The sequence below is a fragment of the Erpetoichthys calabaricus genome, chromosome 2 (assembly GCF_900747795.2).
Source record: "Erpetoichthys calabaricus chromosome 2, fErpCal1.3, whole genome shotgun sequence".
Taxonomy (NCBI): Eukaryota; Metazoa; Chordata; class Cladistia; order Polypteriformes; family Polypteridae; genus Erpetoichthys; species Erpetoichthys calabaricus.
The window spans coordinates 158,060,191-158,074,810 of record NC_041395.2 but is presented as its reverse complement, the minus strand read 5'-3'; the positions used below and the strand labels follow the sequence as shown (position 1 = coordinate 158,074,810).

The 14,620-nt window shown below is 43.0% G+C and overlaps 1 protein-coding gene across 2 annotated transcripts in view; it reads left to right on the top strand.

The window, feature by feature from the left end:
- The first annotated feature begins 415 nt into the window (after window positions 1-415).
- LOC114646479 (phospholipid scramblase 1-like) overlaps window positions 416-14,620 on the top strand; it is a 101,806-nt gene continuing 87,601 nt past the window's right edge. The window contains exon 1 of one of the 2 annotated variants that reach the window (XM_051922921.1): window positions 416-523. The gene's annotated coding sequence lies outside the window, so the exon portion shown is untranslated. The remainder of the gene's footprint in view (window positions 524-14,620) is intronic. The other variant, XM_051922922.1, reaches the window with a different exon arrangement.

The window sequence follows — 14,620 nt, the reverse complement described above, 5'->3', positions numbered from 1 at the left end:
CCTTCCTTTGCTTATTTTTGCAACAATAAAACTAACAGAACGCCCAGATTCAGCTACAATTCCTATGACCTCATGTAATTGTTCAACGGCAAGCAATCCTAGAATGGAAATTTGTCTATGACAAGGAATATTCGGACAAACACAGGCACATTTGGAGTCGTGAAATTAGGTAAAAACAGATGTTTTGATTATGAAAGCAGTTCGGAAATGGTGAATGAGAATGTGTAAGATGTAGGTAATAGATTCCAGATTGTGTCCATTTCAGTCGATTATAACCGATTTATTTCAGATTCAGGTTTGGTTACAACCGCGTCTATTTATAAGCTAAAATCCCTGAAGCGGCAGATCACGTGCACTTGCATGGCAGTGACGAGCCCTTTCGAGTAACGTGAGCTTCTCAGTATTTTCCAAGTGTCACTGATGACGTCGTGAACTTTACATATTTTGCGCTACCCACCCGCATACCCACCTACTTTCAACTAAGGAGAACTTGGAGAGCGTGACTTTTGGATGTCGTTAGAAGGTAAAAAAAAAAAAAAAAAAAAAAAAAGGCTTTATATACTTCGGTGTGATTTTGTAAGTTTCTTGGCTTAGTGTATAGAAGTCTGTCAGTTTAAATAAATGAACCAGTAAGAAGTCAAGTTTCGCACGTGCAAATATGTCGCAGTCACAAACTTAATTTGCCATTACAAGACTGAGAGTTTTGCCATTACAATTTTAAATTGACAGCTGAGTTCTCATTAGTTATACACAAGAGTAACTGGAAGAAAAATGTATTTGTGAGTGTCTAGTATTGTAGACGAAAGGAATCGCAGCGGAACAGCAGTGCAGAAGTAAGGTAAGCGAAAACGCGTATGATCGGAGTAGAGTTAGCTTGGCGTTATTTACTGATTTATTCTACCTGCTCACTTAAATACTTACTTAAGTGTAATTTAATTTTTGCAAGCATCACTCGCCGTAGTTTCACTTGAGCCTCAACGCAGCCGTAAAGGAAAATTATAGGATCAATACTTCTTCAGATCGAACTGCACGATTCGAATGACCGGTCTGTTGGTGCCTTGAAAGTAAACCGTAACTGTGATTAATTAATAAAGCAAAAGTGTCTGATAAGGGTGGTTGCTAAATGGCAGAAGGATCCAGAAACACATTTTTAGCTACCCAAAATGTTGTGTTGTTAAAAGCAAAAATCCCGGAAGTGGCGCAAGTGGGGGAAAAAAAATTGTTTTGAGTGTTTTCAATAAAAGGTTTAATGAGGCCCATCTTGTTTTCATGTAAAGCAAATGTCTGCTAACGCACAGACTCTGAATTGAATCCAGAGGATGCTAGGCTTTACGTTTTGAAATGAACAACAGTAGAGGGATAGGAAATTGCCACCTGTAAAACAAATAATGAAAAACGACACCTTTAGGTTTCAAGGGTAGCTGAACACAGTCAAACTCGATACTCTCTTTTGAAATAAGAGTATATTGCGCAAGTGTCAGTTTTTCACTTAATTATATATATTTTTAGAAGGAATTAAAAATCGGTATTTATTCATAACGTTATATTGAAATATTTAACTAGGCATAGCATAATGCTTCGAGTTATTACTACTTAAACCAGTAGTAGTGCTCTGTGGAAGTAATTCCTTCAGTTTACATTTTTATTGCAGTTTGTTAATGTTTTCAGGTCTACAAGCAAAGTATAATGATAAATAAAGAATAGCTGAATGATAACTTTTTCATTTTTTTTACTTGTATAATTTTTTCAAAGTACAAGGCCATCCAGCGCCATCAAACACTTTGTGGAAAAGTAATTGCCCCCAAGATAAATCACATCAAATAAATGCATGACGAAAAGTCTGCTGATTACACCCAGATCTGCTTGATAATATCCTCACCTATTGATATGCTTACTTTCAGAGTCAAGTTGCCAGCACAAATATTCAGTAAGCACATAATGCTATGATCAAATGAAGTAAAAAAAAAAAAAAAAGTCAATGATATCTTTAAAGCACGAGCAGGCCCTCAGATAAAGGCATTTGGACACCACTGAACCACAATCACAGCCATCATCTCCATGTGGAGAATACTTAGAGCGATGGTGAATCATTCCAGAAGATTCAAAGAATGGCTTGACAACCAAGTGGATACTTTTGGAAAATATGGCTAACTAGGAAGAAAATAAACGCATGTCTCTCGTGTTTTATTGAAAGATGAAACAAAAATTAGGTGATATGTGAATCATTAGGTCTGTTGTTAAGGAAGGACAGCATTCAAACACAAGAAGAACATCATACCCATAGACTAACAGGATGATGTTAGTGTGACTGTGTGGGTGTTCTTTGCTGCCTCAGGACCTGGATGAGTTGCAAGCTGAAACAAGCAATTAATTCTCAAAAAAACTACCAGTACTGCATGAAAGAAGCGTGAGCACCATAGCAATGTGAAAGAGCAATATTCAATTCTAGGAAACATTTGGTTACATCACTGCAACTCAAGATGGTGCAATCAATCTCAGTATAAGGGGATAATTTATTTTTCACACAGTGCCATTTGGTGTTGAATAACATTGTTAAATCAATAAATAAGTAAAAGAAAAAAGTTCAGTAAGTTGAACTTTTATATAATACTGGATTTTGTTGAATTGCAAACATTAAGTGTCAAATATTCACTTCTCACAGGCGATCAGAAAGGGAGCACGTACGTTTTCATGGCCCTGGAGGTCCTGTGACCAGGGTTTGATTCCTGGTCGGGCCATTGTCAGTGTTGTGTTCAAGCTTATTTCATGGATACCGTACTAATTATTAGATTTCCTCTCACATCATAATATACACTTCACTGTAAAAAAAAAAAAAAAAGTTTACGGTAAAAAAAACTGTGCTTTCCAGAATTTTAGTGTAAAAAAAAAATAAGGTTACAACTGAAAAAAAATGTTAATTTTATGGTAAAAAAACTGGTAGCTGTCAAACTGTCAAAAACAAGGTGACCAATATTTTTAGGTATACGGTATAACTTTATAGTAAATAGCTGTTCTTACTTTACAGCACATTACAATAGAAGTGAATGTTTAACCATAAACTGAATTTTATGCATGAAAATAAATTTGTCAGTCATTAAACCAGCAGGAAATGCTGTCAAAAACACAGACTGGCATAAAGTTTGTATAAATATATTAACAAAAATCAAGAGCAAACATGTTATCATTTAATTTTATACATTAAGAAAATTTCAATTTTCAATGAAGATGGAGAAATAGTTTCTGGTGTATGGTGTCATACAGGTTTGCCAGTTTATCGAAAACAATCCACCGTAAATCAGCTTCCGTAACCTCAAAAAAATCTTCAACACATGGCGAAAAATGAGTCTACTAACTATGTTTTTCCCCCGCTATGCAAAAGTATGCGGATCACAAGTAACAATAAGATAAAAGAGGGCATTCTCTTATGCAAATATTGTAACTATGCAAATTTAGAAATCGGTGCCAAGAAAAAAAAAGTTTTGAAAAATTGCATTATTTGGCAACCACACAAACTTATTTTACCTCGGGTACACATTAATTAAAAGTAATATTGAAGTTAATGTAGGGTCGCTGTTTAAAGTAAAGAATATACAGTATATTCTTAGTAACCATGTGACAGTGTATTAGAACAAACCACACACAGTCAACAAACAGCAACTTTTCTTTAAACAGCTTGGTGCAGTAAAATGGAAGGTATAAAACGATTTCCTTTCTTATGGCATTATCTCGTTTTTTGGTGCTGTGATTACCATTTTTGACAGAAAAAGAATATATATTTTTTTACAGGTTAACAATGTATAATATATTATATTGGTCTGTACATTTCATTGCATTGCCTTACTGTTTAACATTTTATAATTGTTTACTTTCACTATTTAACAGTTTTACACTGTAAAATTAACAGCCATTTTTTACAGTGTGCATAGTCAACATGCTAATCCGGATTACCAGTGATTATAGCAGTAAACCAGTGCTTTGACTAGGGTTGCTTGGTGCTAAGCAATCAGAACTACTTCAGACCCCGAAATGGATAAAACAGATTATAAGAAATGATGCCTTTTTTCAGAAACAGTCTATTAACAGTATAACAGTATGCATTAAATACAGTTCTGAACTTTTAAGAAGTCAAATGTAATATTTATTTTCCAAATCTTTGAACTTCACTGTTTGCTTTCTGTGCATGTGTATGTGTACATATATGTGTGTATATGTACGTGTGTGTGTATATATGTACATGTATGCATATATGTGTATATATGTACGTGTGTGTGTATATATGTGTATATACAGTATGTGTATATATGTACATGTGTGTATATATGCGTACATGTGTATATATATGTGTGTGTATATATGTGTGTGTGTGTGTATATATATATATATATATATGTCAGAGCCCTATGGTCAGCGTAGATTTCAAATGAAGTTCCCTCCAGGAAGTGACGCCACTTTTCCACGGCCCACACGACAGTGAGGCATTCCTTCTCGGTGGTGGAATAATTATACTCGGCGCTCTTTCGTGACCGCGAGGTATAGGCTCCCACCCTCTCCTCTCCTTGACTTGTTTGAGAGAGAACAGCGCCGAGCCCCAGGTCACTCACGTCAGTGTGGACCTGAAAGGTTAATGAAGGATCAGGCTGTGCCAGGACTGGTGGTGATGTCGGTGCCTGTTTGAGTCTTTTGATGGAGTCCTGGCACGCTGGCGACCACTCCCAAGGGGATCCCTTCCCCAGCAGTTAGAACAATGGGGCAGCGATGTCGGCAAACCCATATACAAATTTATGGAACCACCCAGCCATCCCCAGGAAGCGTTGGAAACTTTTTACCTCTTGGGGTGCTGGGTAGTCCAAGATGGACTTAATTTTCTTTGGATCCACCCGGACCCGTCTGCCAACACCACATAGCCGATGAAGTTCAGATGGTCTTGTAGAAATCTACACTTCTTGGTGTTGAGTGTAAGATGAGCCTTACGCAGTCGCTGGAATATGTGGTGTAGGTCCTTTAGATGTTGTTGGACAGATGGGGAGAATACAATGATGTCATCTATGTAAACAAAGCAGGTCTTCCCAATGAGCCCCCGGAGGACCTGCTCCATTAGCCGTTGGAATGATGCCCCAGCATTTTTCAGTCGAAAGGGCATCACCCGAAACTGGAACAACCCCTTCGGGGTGATGACGGCGGTCTTCTCCATGCTACTCTTCCCCATCCTCTGACAATACCCGGACTTCAAATCTAGCTGAACACCGCTGCCCCATGCAAAGACTCAAAGATGTCATGAATGAATGGCATGGGGTAAGCATCATCCAAGGTCTTCTTGTTCAGCTCCTGATAGTCCACACAGAATTGGTAGGTCCCATCGGCCTTTTGAATGAGCACAGCAGGGCTAGCCCATGGCGAGGTGGAAGGCTCGATGACCCCATCTGCCAACATCTGGTCAACCCACTCCTTGATTATTCCTCTTTTCAGAGGTGACACTCTGTAGGCTCTGTGCCGAACCGGGACAGGGTCGACTGTGTGAATGTGGTGACACACCACCTCAGTCCGACCCAATTTGTCCGTCCACACAGAGCGCCACCCCCTAAGCAGTGGCTAAATGAGCTCCGGCTGTTCAAGAATTGCCTTCTTTACTGGGCTGGGCTCATCCACCAACTGCGTGAAGTAATAATACAAGTTAGGCCAAACCAGATTACTTTGAGCCTTCGTCCCAAACCGATGGACTTCTACCCCCGGCAACTCGTACTCCAGCCGCGACAGGTGGATGGTAAGACCTACTGACACAAGAGAGTCTATTCCAAGTAATAAGGGCATTGACAGGTGGTCATCTTTCAGGATGTAAACGTCTGTCTCCCAGTGTGTCTCATGTAAGCAGAGCCTCATAGGCACCCTGCCCTTTGCCCTGTGTGCCGTTCCATCCGCGAGAAAGAATTTTACTTTTGCACTTTCCCATATCTGCTCATGAGGCACTTTAAGCTTTTCCCACAAGGTGTATTTCATAAGGGTAGAAAAGCTTAAAGTGCTCCCTGTATCTACGACCACCTCTCCAGTGACTCCTCGCACTTGTACGGGCACCACTAAGGTGAGATCAGCACGGGGATCCACTGGGGCTTTTCCTCGTGGTTTGGGACAGGGGACTTCTCGAGACGTGGGACCCTTTCAAGACCCACTAATCCCGATAGCCGCCCAGTCCTTTTCCACTCGGGACCCCACCTTCACCAACTCATCTACCAATTTCATGACCCCTCCCTCAGAGTAGCTTCCACCCGAGGCTCACATGCGTCAAGGACACGTCGCAATATCTCTTTCTCACGCATGTTAGATCGCCACTTCAGACGCAACGCACGGAAAAGACAAGGTCCCTGAGACTCTGCGATGGCTTTTGCAGAAAGGTCCGGAGCTTTTCTTCCAACAGCGTCTGGTATTCATCTGAGAGGAACGCTTTCAGGAAGGCAGCGCAAAACTCTGCCCAGGTATTACACTTGTGCCGCTCAACAAACCACCAAGAGCGCGCCGGCCCGCTGAGTGCCGTGTTCAGGAATCCCCGCAGCTCGGCTCCTCTCAGAGGATGCAGCTCCACGAACAAGTCGACCTCCTCTACAAAGTCGACAATGCCCGTGGGTGCACACTGAAGGGGCCAGCTTAGGAAACTACATCTGCGGCACTGCAACGGACAAGGACGACTGTCCCCAGTCATTTCCCACTCCCGTTACAGGAGTCAACTGCCCCAGTGGCTGCGCGACGGCACTCCAGCTTTCCTGCACCTGCCTCCTGATCCCCACTCTCGTATTAGCTTCCAGGCGCTGCACACACCTCGCGGAGGACTGTTCAAGATGCTGCACCATCACAACCGCCTCGCTGGAAACTCGGGTGGCCGTGGCATCGATGAGGTCGTGGACAGTTTCATCCCGATTGAGAAAACTACGGGCGATGTCGTCAACCCGTGTCTCTAGGTGTTCTAGGCGCGGCGTCCAGTCTTGCAGAATCCGTCCCTCGCCAGTCTTTGGCTGCTCCGGACTGGAGACACACAAGGTATCCAGCAGGCTCAACCCCTCCTCGAGAGGGGCTCTGACCGTTACGTGACGTGGCCTAGGCAGTGGACGCATATCAACCAGTGGCCCTCTCAGTTCAAGCTCCTCGCCCTGCACTGTGCTTTCAACAGACATGCTTCTGTATGGGTGTAAGTGATGTCGGACTAGAAGGGAACGTAAATAAAACCTGGCTTCTACCTGGCTCACCAAAATCTATAACGGTCCGGTGCCGCTAAGATTCACACCGTCAGGATGACGGTGATTTATTTATTTTTAAAGAGGACCCCAGGGACATTACCAACCTTGGCCCGACCCGCACACACTCAAAATCAGAGACAAAATAAAGCACACTGGGAACTAACAACAATTAAATAATATGAAATTAAATAATATAAATAATACTACCCCAGTATCCCTATGGCGATATTATAGTAAACACAAAAACACAACTCCACACAGCACAGACCATGGAAACAACACCGGATGCAATGAAAGATGATGATAGTGAGTCCAGAGATCTGCACGCTGAAAGGGAATGAAAAACAGTCCTACCGGTAGATGCTGTAAGGGTGAAGACGGATGGATGGTTCAGGAGCGCTCCTTTTCTTGCAGGGAAGCCAATGAATCCATAATCAGTCCTCAGCACACAGTTAGACAGAAGATGATCCAGACCCCAACAACGACACAATTGAGAACACAAAAACTAAATATGGCTCAACAGAAGGCAGTCCAACAGGTAAACAAAACACAAAATACAACAACAAAAAACACCTGCCCTACTTTTAAACCCCTCTGACCACCTTTGACCCCAACAGCCCCTACAGGGACTGCTGGGAGATGCAGTTTTAACTACTGGTAGCACTTGCTACATATGTATATGTGTATGTATATGTTGTCACAAACTCGACACAGTCATACAAAGGTTTGGGGCAGCCACCTGTGTAATTGTTTTCCAAGCTGCAAAAAGTTGTTTTCAAATGAATACTGCACTGATGTGCATACAATCGAGTCCAAGACAGAACTGAGGGAATAGGGAAAAGGTGCAAGCTTTTAAAGGGGAAGACAGGAAGTGAGATCATAGGGATCGGGCTCATGTTCTTCAGCCATTGGTTCGAGCCCGGACGTGACATCACAGGGGCAGGAGCCGGCAAGGTTTCCTTCCATAGGTTCGGTCCCAGAAGTGACGTCAAGAGAGCCAGGTGGAATCTCCCGTGAATGGTCTACAGGAAAGGGAGAAAAACAGTCCGTGCACTCTGCCACATCCCGGCATGCCTCAGAATTGCCTTTACTCAAGCCCTTTAGCTGCCTTCCATGCGCATGTGTGTGACAAGGCCCCCCCTTAGCCCAGACCCGTTGGGTCAGGCGACCCTTACCGAGAGGTCGTTAACCCGAGAAAGAACCCGAGAGCGCCCCGGCAATGAACGAGCAAAAACTTGTATGGCTGTAGGTCAAGAAACCACCGGGTGACCCGCGGATTCTACTCCTTGTGTCGGGCCATCCACTGTAGAGGTGCATGGTCTGTGACAAAGGTGAATTCCTGGCCCAGCAGGTAGTACCTCAGCTGAGTAATCACCAAAGCCTCCCTTTCCACCGCTGCATACCTGGTCTCCTGGTCCAACAGTTTCCAGCTCAGGAACATGATGGGGTGTTCCACACCATTGACACTTTGGCTCAGCACGGCCCCCAGGCCTGTGTCCGAAGCGTCCATCTGGAGGATGAAAGGCAAAGAAAAGTTAGGTGCTATCAAAATAGGTGCGGACGTAAGGGCCTGCTTCAAGTCACTAAATGCAGCGCCTGTCTTCTCAGTCCATACCACAATGTTCGGGGCCCTCTTCTTTGTCAAATCAGTCAAGGGCGCCGCTCTCTCCGAGAACCGGGGCACAAACCGGCGGTAGTACCCCGCTAACCCGAGAAAGGCTTGGACCTGCCGCTTGGTTCGCGGACGGGGCCACTTCAAAATGGCATCTACTTTGGAGCACTCAGGCCTTACGGTTCCTCGACCCACCAGGTAGCCTAAATATATGGCTTCGCTCAATCCAAAGAAGCATTTCTTGGGATTAATCCGGAGCTCAGCCTCTCCCAGCGTCCGCAGTACCGCTCGGACATGCTGTAGGTGTTCCCTCCAAGTGCTGGAATAGATGACCACGTCATTCAGGTAGGCAGCGCTGTATGAGTTATGAGGCCGGATTACTTTGTCCACCAGACACTGGAAGGTTGCTAGAGCCCTATGTAACCCAAATGGAAGGACACGATACTGCCAGTGTCTGCTAAACGTGGTTTTAACCTTCGCACAGTCCAATAAAGGAACCTGCCAGTACCCCTTTGTCATGTCCAGTGTGGTCAAATATTGAGCCTGCCCAAGCCTCTCGAGGAGGTCGTCCACACATGGCATTGGGTAGGCATCGAATTGGGAGACATGATTAAGTCGACGGAAGTAATTGCAAAACCTCCAACTCCCGTCAGGCTTAGCGACCAACACAATGCGACTGGACCAGGGACTTTGACTTTCCTCGATCACACCTAGTTCTAGCATGTGCTTGATCTCGAGCTCCACTTCAGCCCTTTTTGCCTCTGGAAGACGATACGGGCGTTCTCGAACAATAACCCCAGGCTCTGTCACAATGTTGTGCTCAACCAGAGAGGTCCTTCCGGGGTTTTCACTTACTACCTCCCAGACAGACCGGATAACTGTTTCCAGCTCCCGCCGTTGTCTGGGACTTAAATCTGCACCGAAGTTAAGGCTAGCCGTGTGAACAAAGAGTGAACGGGGCTGGCCGGAGGAGGGATCGGGATCCCTGTTCTTCCACGGTTTCAGCAGGTTCACATGATAAACCCGCTCCCTCGGCCAACGATTGGGTTGACTCACCAAAAAGTTGACGAGTCCTTTCCTCTCCTTAACTTCGTAGGGGCCTTGCCAATGGGCAAGTAACTTAGAGTGGGAGGTAGGCACTAGGACCATGACACGATCTAGCGGGCGGAACTCCTGGAGAGATGTGCCGCAGTCGTAATATCGGACCTGTGCTGCTTGGGCCACTTCCATGCAACTTTTAAGGAGGGGCCGAATTTTTCCAAATCTATCGCATAATTGTGCAATATACTCCAGTATGTTTGTCGAGGGAAGAGCCTTTTCTTTCCATCCTTCTTTTAGGATATCTAATATGCCCCGGGGCTGTCGCCCATACAATAATTCAAAAGGGGAGAACCCTGTGGAGGCTTGTGGGACTTTCCGATAGGCAAAAAGGACGAGGGGGAGGAGCTGATCCCAGTTCCTTCCATCCTCGCTGACCACTTTACACAGCATTTGTTTGAGAGTTTGGTTGAACCTTTCCACCAAACCATTGGTTTGAGGATGATACACCACGGTCTTTAAATGCTTTATTTTCAGTAACTTGCCAGTTTCCTTGAACGTGAAAGGTGTCCCCTGGTCCGTCAAGACTTCCTTGGGGATACCAACACGCACAAAGACCCCTAGTAATTCCCGTGCGATGGCTTTAGAAGTGGCTGAGCGCAACAGAACAGCTTCGGGGTTTTTGGTAGCATAATCCATGAGGACTAGGAAGTACTTGTGTTCTCGGGCTGAGGGCTCTAGAGGTCAGACTAAATCGACTCCAATTCTATGGAAGGGAATATCAATCAGGGGAATAGGAACGAGAGGAGCACGGTCATTTCTACGAATTTGTCACAATTGACACTCCGGGAAGGATGTGCAAAAGCGACTAACCTCCTCATTGATTCCCAGCCAGTAGAAACGGAGCTTGATCCGCTCCAGGGTTTTCTTGGTGCCCAAATGGCCACCTAGGAGGTGGGCATGTGCTGACTCTCAGACCTGCTGGCGGAAGGTCCGCTGGATTAGCAGTAGCCTTTTCTTCTGCCCGTCATTCTCAGCTACGCGATACAGAAGGTCATTTTCTAACACAATGTGAGGACCCTGTGGCGTCGACTTTTAAAAGAAGCCGGCATCTCTCTAAATTGGAACCGCAAAAGGGAGCGAGGGTCTGGGCCAACCTCAATGGACGTGGTTTCCTCCCGTTCTGTCTCGGCGCTGGTGGATGACGTATCTGCACACAACGGCCCGGGAGCTGCCACGTCACTCAGGGCGGCTGCTTCGCGTCTCTCTGTTAGATAGATAGATAGATAGATAGATAGATAGATAGATACTTTATTAATCCCAATGGGAAATCTGTTGGCTGATTACACAGCATGGAGGCAGCTTGAGATGGCTTATCCCCGTCCATAACTAGGCCCAAGTTAACCCCAGGAGGGGTAAGTGTCTCACTGCTTTTAATAATAGACCAGTCCCGCCCTAGTATCACCGGGTGTGGAGGATCTGGGAGGACCGCCACAGTTAATTTCTGAACTGATCCTTCGTAACTGATGACACAAGCGGCAGACCTGTACCAGCGGATTTCTCCATGGACACAGATTATACCGGTCTTAAATTTCAACCACTGTTGCGGTAGCACAAATCGGCAGGCATCAATGGAAATGTTGCTGCCGGAATCGAACAAAGCAGAAGTTTTATACCAGTTTACAATCACCACGCCTGTATGTGGGACCGCCAACGGGTTAGTCAGAGCACGCCAACCCCTCCTCCCCCTCCACCTGCATTCCTCCTCATTCCCAACTGGTTTGCGCGCCCGGGACGTCAGCACAAGCTCTGGGTTGTAGTTGGTGGTTTGGGGGGTGCGTCTGGCTAGGTTTTGGGACGTACTCCGGTTGCATTCGACCAAAGGACATATATATATATATATATATAGGGGACCCGGGTTCGCTTCCCGGGTCCTCCCTGCGTGGAGTTTGCATGTTCTCCCCGTGTCTGCGTGGGTTTCCTCCGGGCACTCCGGTTTCCTCCCACAGTCCAAAAACATGCAGGTTAGGTGGATTGGCGATTCTAAATTGGCCCTAGTGTGTGCTTGGTGTGTGGGTGTGTTTGTGTGTGTCCTGTGGTGGGTTGGCACCCTGCCCAAGATTGTTTCCTGCCTTGTGCCCTGTGTTGGCTGGGATTGGCTCCAGCAGACCCCCGTGACCCTGTGTTCGGATTCAGCGGGTTGGAAAATGGATGGATGGATGGATATATACACATACATATGTGTATATACATGGTCCCCTACCCTATAACAGCTGATGCTGGACCAGTCATCCTGCCATTGGCTGCATTCATGTCAGCATTGCAGTTGCATTTGCCTCTAGTCAAGGGTCAAGTGTATCTGAGGCAGTGGGTGGTGAGTGAAGTAGGCAACTAGTGCAAACGGCATCAAACAGTGTGTGAACACCCATTAATGTGTGACATATTCCATCTGTTGGGCTAGGTGTGTGATGTGGCTATTTGGATGTCACTGCTCTTCATACAAGATGTCTGTCCTCTTGTTCATTTTTATGTCAGTACACTAAAGACCACTAACTTAAGTGGGTCCGACTCTCCTTTATCTATTAGTGCCAGACTCTCATCACTGTGTTTGCATTATGTCCAGAACGAGTTCTGATATTGTGAAAGAATAATCCGTCTTCTCACATTCCTGCAATTTTCCTTTGCTCAAAGCCTGAGAGCTTGACGTATTGACTGTTGTCTTATTTGCCAGTGCATGTTTTCCCAGCAAGTGTACATTAACTGCCAGCAGCCACTTGATGAGGTTCCCTTTTCAGGTGTCTTTTATGACTGCTGTGAGAAAGTCCAGGGAGTATAACTCACATTTATCATTTGTATATGTACTGTGCTTGTAGTCATTTTCACACTCTACCAAGTTTCAGACCAGTATGACATATTTTTTTCCCGTGTGGCAAATTTAATGGCCAACACAATGCTGTGGTGTGTGTGTCTCTCTGTGTGTGTGTGTGTATTTGTATTCATGTGTCTTATGAAATGCAAACCGTATAACATCTTTTTTTTTACCCTATAACACATAATACTTTTTTGTAATAAAATGCTATTTATTTCTCTTTGTACATGTATTACAATATAAGGGTAATAATACAGCTGTCAACCACACATAGGTAAAAACAAAGGAGAAAAAAATCAGTCCATTCAAAAATAAAACCAATCCAGTAAATCACAGTTAAGATTAATTATTCTAAAACCACACTCAAAGCCTCACTTTTAACCAAGCACACCATATTAATGGAATATTGCATCACCTCACCAAAATTAAATTTTCTTCTCAAAGTATTATTGCTCTTCCAACTACCTTGCTCTATACTAGGATTTTAATGATGCCACTAAATCTATACTAATAAAAGGCAAAGCACTGACTGACTGACTGACTCATCACTAATTCTCCAACGTCCCGTGTAGGTGGAAGGCTGAAATTTGGCAGGCTCATTCCTTACAGCTTACTTACAAAAGTTAGGCAGGTTTCATTTCGAAATTCTACGCATAATGGTCATAACTGGAACCTCTTTTTTCTCCATATACTGGAATGGAGTGCAGCTCGATGGCTGTGAGAGGCGGAGTTGCGTGTCGCGTCATCACGCCTCCCACGTAAGCACGTGAACTGACTGTGAACTCAGTACGTAGAAAAGAAGGAGGAGCCCCAAAGAGCGCTGAAGAAAACATTCATGCTAGAAAACCCTCAAATAAAGCTGAATTACAACAATTTTGCAAAGATGAGTGGGCCAAAATTCCTCCAGAGCGCTGTAAAAGACTCATTGCAAGTTATCGCAAACGCTTGATTGCAGTTATTGCTGCTAAGGGTGGCCCAACCAGTTATTAGGTTCAGGGGGGCAATTACTTTTTCACACAGGGCCATGTAGGTTTGGATTTTTTTTTTCTCCCTAAATAATAAAAACCACCATTTACAAACTGCATTTTGTGTTTACTTGTGTTATATTTGACTAATGGTTAAATGTGTTTGATGATCAGAAACATTTTGTGTGACAAACATGCAAAAGAATAAGAAATCAGGAAGGGGGCAAATAGTTTTTCACACCACTGTATATATGTATATATATGTGTGTATATATATATATATATGTATATGTATATATATGTGTGTATATATATATATATATATATATATATATATATATATATATGTATATGTATATATATGTGTGTATATATATATATATATATGTATATGTATATATATGTGTGTATATATATATATATATATATATATATATATATGTATATGTATATGTATATATATGTATATGTATATGTATATGTGTATATATATATATATATATATATGTGTATATATATGTATATGTATATGTGTATATATATATATATATATATATGTGTATATATATGTATATGTATATATATATATATATATATATATATATATATATATATGTGTATATATATGTATATGTATATATATATATGTGTATATATATGTATATGTATATATATATATATGTGTATATATATGTATATGTATATATATGTATATGTATATGTATATATATATGTATATGTATATGTATATATATATGTATATGTATATGTATATATATGTGTATATATATATGTATATATATGTGTATATATATGTATATGTATATATATGTGTATATATATATATATATATATGTATATGTATATATATGTGTATATATATATATATATATATATGTATATGTATATATAT